The sequence below is a fragment of the Cottoperca gobio genome, chromosome 9 (genome assembly GCF_900634415.1).
Source record: "Cottoperca gobio chromosome 9, fCotGob3.1, whole genome shotgun sequence".
NCBI classification, from domain to species: Eukaryota; Metazoa; Chordata; class Actinopteri; order Perciformes; family Bovichtidae; genus Cottoperca; species Cottoperca gobio.
Window position 1 is genome coordinate 26,214,457 of NC_041363.1, and position 6,179 is coordinate 26,220,635.

A 6,179-nucleotide genomic window follows, 5' to 3' on the forward strand; every position below is an offset into this window, starting at 1 on the left:
TTCATATGTTTTATTTATATTAATTCTTTAACGTACAAAACTATACAAACAAAGCAAATTAAAACTGATCTCGATCCCTCCATCTCCAATAACTGCAGATTGCTTTCATTCAGGGTTTTGAATGAAATTAAATGATTTATGGCACAGAGACCGAAAGAGCCTATTTACATTTTCCCAGACAACGTTTAGCAGTGAGTAGTACATCAGCCAGTTTAAAGAAAGCAGGACGAGAATTTTCTTTAGAGAATTTTCTTTTTGACATTATATTTTTGTTTTCAGGGCTGTTACTGGGGCAGGATCAGCAATGATCAAAAGAAAAGAATTGACCGAACAAAACAACTAGAAGAAAAGAGATAGAGAATGTGGGAAAACATGGGTCAAGAGTCAACCACGGTGTGTCATTCAACAGATGGAGAGAAATGCAGTTCCTCCTAGACTGCTTTGTAATATCTCTATTTTAGTTATGAACTACAATGTGAGACAAGGTTTTAAAACAATATATAAATGTACGTTGTTGGCTAAAACTAAGTTTACTTTGTTTCACCATCATCATATTACAGTTATTAATCATACATAACAAATAGATACATTACTTTATTGCTCTGCATCCTGCAAACAGCTGTGATTAATAAAAGAAAAATAGTAGGCTATTAAAAATACCATCAAGCCGGATCTTTATGTCATGAGGTTGTGCTGCTCATGAAAACACTACAGCGTTTGTCCTCAGGGGCAACACAACACAAAATAAAAGTTCCTTGAAGTTAATCAAAGTTGATTTATTTGGGTTCTTATGAAAATGTTAAATTTCTTTTAGATCTTGTTTTCATCTACACCGGCGGACATGCAGACACAGTGCCTGGAAGAAACATTACGCTCTCTGTTTATTTGTAAAAGTAAGTGTGATCAGACTCGTCCAGTAGCAGGCAGCCAGTGGGCAGTGAGGAATTCATGGCCACTGGGACGTTCGACAGGCTGACCCGGTACATACTGGACACTAAGAAGATTTGTTTGTTAATTTTTGCATATCACTACTTTATATTATCTTATCATCCTGTTACATTACATTACATTACAGTTCATTTAGCTGACGCTTTTGTCCAAAGCGACGTACAAAAAGTGCAAACAATCATGTGGATACAACTCTGAACAGCAAGAATCTTGTAAGTACAATAGCTTCAAATAGGTACAATCGTTTAAGTGAACACTGTCTTCAAATAAGCCAGTTTGAAGTGCTACATAAGTGCAATATACAGAAACATTAGAATACAAATTCAACTATTAGCTATAAATAAGCCAAACCAACATGTGTCACATACAAAGTACAGTTATTTTGTTTTCTTCATTCGCCGAGGTGAAGTCGAAACAGGTGAGTTTTCAGTCTGCGACGGAAGGTGTGAAGACTGTCTGCTGTTCTGACATCAATGGGGAGGTCGTTCCACCATTTAGGAGCCAGGATAGCAAACAGGCGGGTTTTGTTTTTAGGGGAATCTGGGTCCCACTCGTAGTGAAGGAGTGGCGAGCCGATTGGTCGACGCAGAGCGAAGTGAACGAGCTGGGGTGTATGGTTCGACCATGGCCTGGATGTAGGAAGGGGCTGATCCATTCACAGCACGGTAGGCCAGCACAAGAGTCTTGAAGCAGATTCGGGCCGCCACTGGTAGACAGTGAAGGGAGCGGAGAAGCGGTGTAGTGTGGGAGAACTTGGGTAGATTGAAGACCAGTCGGGCTGCTGCATTCTGGATCAGCTGTAGAGGTTGAATGGCACACACAGGCAGTCCAGCGAGGAGGGAGTTGCAGTAGTCAAGGCGTGAGATGACTAGAGCCTGAACAAGAACCTGCGTCGCCTTCTGAGTCAATAGGGGACGTATCCTCCTGATGTTGTACAGAGTGCATCTGCAGGAGCAGGATGTTGCAGCGATGTTGGGACCGAAGGACAGTTGGTTGTCCATTATCACACCCAGATTCCTTGCAGTCGGAGTCGGGGAAACAACAGAGGTGCCGATGTTGATAGTAAGGTCTTGGATGGGACAGCCCTTACTCGGAAGGAAAAGGATCTCGGTCTTGTTAAGGTTGAGTTTCAAGTAATGTGCGGCCATCCACCGAGAGATATCAGCCAGACAAGCCGAGATCCGTGCCTCCACCTGGGTTTCAGATCTGGGAAAAGACAGAATCAGCTGAGTATCATCTGCGTAGCTGTGGTAGGAGAAACCGTGAGAGTGAATGACAGAGCCAATTGAGTTGGTGTACAGTGAAAAGAGGAGAGGCCCCAGGACGGAGCCCTGAGGTACCCCGGTGGTGAGTTGACAGGGGTCGGACAGAGCCCCTCTCTAAGTTACCCTGTAGGTGCAGTCCTTTAGGTAGGATTCGAGCAGGGAGAGAGCAGAGCCTGAGACTCCCAGTTCTTGGAGGGTGTAGAGGAGGATCTGGTGGTTCACTGTGTCAAACGCAGCAGAGAGGTCCAGAAGGATGACAACAGAGGAGAGGGAGGCAACTCTAGCAGCGTGAAGTTCCTCAGTGACAGCGAGGAGGGCAGTCTCAGTTGAGTGGCCTGCCTTGAAACCAGATTGGTGCGGATCAAGAAGGTTGTTCTAGTGAAAGTAAGATGAGAGTTGATTAAAGACTGCACGCTCAAGTTTTTTGGGAAAGAAAAGAAAGAAGAGACACAAGTCTGTAGTTGTTGACTTCAGAAGGATCGAGTGAGGGTTTCTTTAAGAGAGGGTTCACTCATGCCTCCTTAAGGTTGTTGGGAAAGCAAGGAGGTGTTGATGAGATGGGTGAGAAAAGGAAGGAGGTCAGGAGCAATAGACTGGAGAAGGTGAGAGGGGATAGGGTCCAGAGGGCAGGTGGTAGGATGGGCAAAGGTAATGAGTGATAGAACTTCATTCGAAGAGAGAGTGGAGAAAGAAGTAAGAGTTGGGGGGAGTGCTGTGGAAGGTGAACAATTGATGTTAGTCGGTAAGTCGGATGACGTGATAAGTAGTAATGTGCCACAACGTTTCCAGTCTGCCAGAACAGACTGACTACTCAGCAAACAGAACTGATCAGTCCAGCATAAGACATGAAGAAGAAATATTTCAGTTTGTCGCATCCAATCAGCAACGAGGAATCCTTGTCCAATAGGTGCTTACCTTTTCCTGTTAGAGTTTATGTTTTTTGTGTTTTGTGAAATGTTTTTGTATTTTGTAAAAATGTTTTTTTGTTTTGACCTTCAGGGCCACCGTAGTGGAATATAACTTAGTACATTTAATCAAGTACTGTAGGCTATATAGGTAACATTTTAAAGGTACTTGCACTTTACTTCAGTATTTCTATTTTATCAAATCAAATCAAATCAAATTTATTTATATAGCCCAATATCACAAATTATACATTATATATTTGTCTCAGTGTGCTTTACAGACTGTACAGCATACATGGAATTGGAGTTTCAGGCTTCTGGTGAAATCGAAAAGTGAGCACCAACTCTACAAGGGCCGCCATATTGGATTTCTTCTCCGCGTGCTTACATTGTATTTGGCTAGTTTTTAGTGTGTAATCATCGCTCTTCTAGTTATGGGATTTGGACACTGAAATTGTGTGGTTAAAGGATGTTCAAACAGTGGGAAATAAATAAATAAATGGGCAGAATCTCATTGTGAGCTTCACGATTGCACTCGTTTGATGAAAAATTGCGACTGCAAGCCCCCGTTCCAACTATTTCCATTTCCAACAGAACTAAAGAACAATGATAGAAGGCTAGCATGGACCAAAGCTGTAAAGAGACAGGATTACAATGGGAAGTCTTGGGAGCCCAAGAAATATTTGCGGATTTGCAGTGAGCATTTCATGCAAGGAAAACCAACAAATGAATTCCCTGATCCTGAACTCGACCTGGGGTATGTGTGACAAATGTACTTTCTATATATTGAGTTTTATAATAATTAACAAACCCAAGTTAGGTATATATTTATAATAGCTTACCCTGCAACACAACTGCAATAAGCACTTATGATATCGCCAGTTTTCTTGACTGCCGAATGTGGCGTATGGGAAATGTTCATTGAATGAGTACATGCAATACTCAGAATCTGTGGGAGGATTGAAAGATATGTTTCAACCAGCCAGAGTCAAACAGTCTAAATGCTTTGCCTTCTTTGTATTCGTTCAAAGTTTGTTTATGAAACTCGACATCGTTCCCTGGGTGGTCAGACATTAAAAATAATGTTATATCGCCCAGGTATATCGGCGGCCAAGAAGTCATGCTGTTGTTTTCATTGACCCAGCCATCCTGCAATGTCAAGGGATCAGGCACTGAAACGCCACTCAGCATAACCAAAAGCTTAGTCTTTTCTTTTTCTGTGATTGAAATTCTTTCATTAGCTGTTGGTTGCTCCTCAATGACCATCTCTGATGCAGCAAACACCCTGGCAATAAGCTCTAGTTTTGTTCCTGAAACCTTTAAATTCCGCTTGCGGCAAAATTCTTTCAAAGCTTCGACTTTCCACATCTGAACCTCATCATAAGAAAGGAGTTCAGAACTCATTGTGGAGTAGTAGGTTTGTTTACAAGTCAAACCCCAAAAGTAAAAACACGCTTGAAGAATAAGCTAAATACAATGTAAACACGTAGAGAAGAAATCCAATATGGCGGCCCTTGTAGAGTTGGTGCTCACTTTTCTAGGCCCGCCACACCAGCATGCATTGCGATTCCACCGGAAGCCCGAAACTCCGATTCCATGTATACGACACCCTCTGTCCTTAGACCCTCGCATCGCACAAGGAAAAACTTCCTAAAAGAAACCCCACAATTAAAGGGGAAAAATTGGAAGAAACCTCAGGGAGAGCAACTGAGGAGGGATCCCTCTCCCAGGATGGACAGACGTGCAATAGATGTCGTGTGTACAGGATAAACAGAAATTATGTTGTGTTGAAAAAAGAAAAAGTATGGATGAATCCAGGAAAATGTTAAAAAGGCTTCCCGGTGTCCAGCAGGACCAGGGCAGTAGGCGCAGCCACGATTCCTGATCCTAACGTAAACTTCATCAGTGTCAACCTGCCGCATGAAAGACACAGAAACTCCGGGGATGATGCCCTGGATGCTGAGTTAGTGACATACATTTACATAAATGCATACAGATAGACAGGGAGAAGAAGAGAGAGGGAGGGGAGGAGAGAGGAAGAGAAGGAGGAGAGCAGGGAGGTGTCCCCCGGCAGTCTAAGCCTATAGCAGCAGAACTAGGGGCTGATCCAAGGCAAACCTGAGCCAGCCCTAACTATAAGCTTTATCAAAAAGGAAAGTCTTTAGCCTGCTCTTAAATGTGGAGAGGGTGTCTGCCTCCCGAACACAAACTGGAAGCTGGTTCTACTGGAGAGAAGCTTGATAGCTGAAGGCTCTGGCTCCCATTGTGCTCTTAGAGACTCTAGGAACTACAAATAACCCTGCAGTCTGGGAGCGCAATGCTCTGGTTGGTTTATAAGGTACTATGAGATCTTTAAGATATGCTGGAGCCTGACCATTAATTGCTTTGTAAGTCAGGAGAAGGATTTTGAATTCTATTCTGTATTTTACCAGACCCCGCCTGGAAGCACCAGGGAGAGAGTGACATAGGAAAGCAAGGCCGAGGCCCAAGAGGCCGGAGACCCACCCCTAAATTTTAAACCGTCATCGGATCTACTCAAATCACACAAATGACTTATTTCCAAATAGTGACAAGTTTGCCCCCCTGCCTATTGATACATATGGGCCAACATTCGCTCAATTGTTCTCTTTCACAATTTGACCCAACCTTGTTAACAGCTCTGGAAGTTTCTCCACAGAAACCTGTATCTACATCTCCTGATTATTTCATTTAAGGGTGGATGTCGCATATATTTTTCGATGAAACCTGAACTCTCCTCTCCGGATGTTGATATCAGTACCACTGAACGATCAAATGATCCATCACTCAAGAGTGGAAGGACTCAGAGTCTCATTCAGTTCATTTATCCAAGTGAAATCTTCAGGCTGTAGAACCAGCAGGAACACATGAGGTCCAGGATCAGAGAGTAACTGACATATTTATACATTCAGTCTACATAGTTTAGTTTTAGATTGGAGGTTCCTGGAGAACAACATATCTGGAGTGTTGATGAGAACTATGTATTTCTCATTGAACCATCCACTTTCTCTCACATAGCAGTATTTTTCTTCCTCAGTGTTGA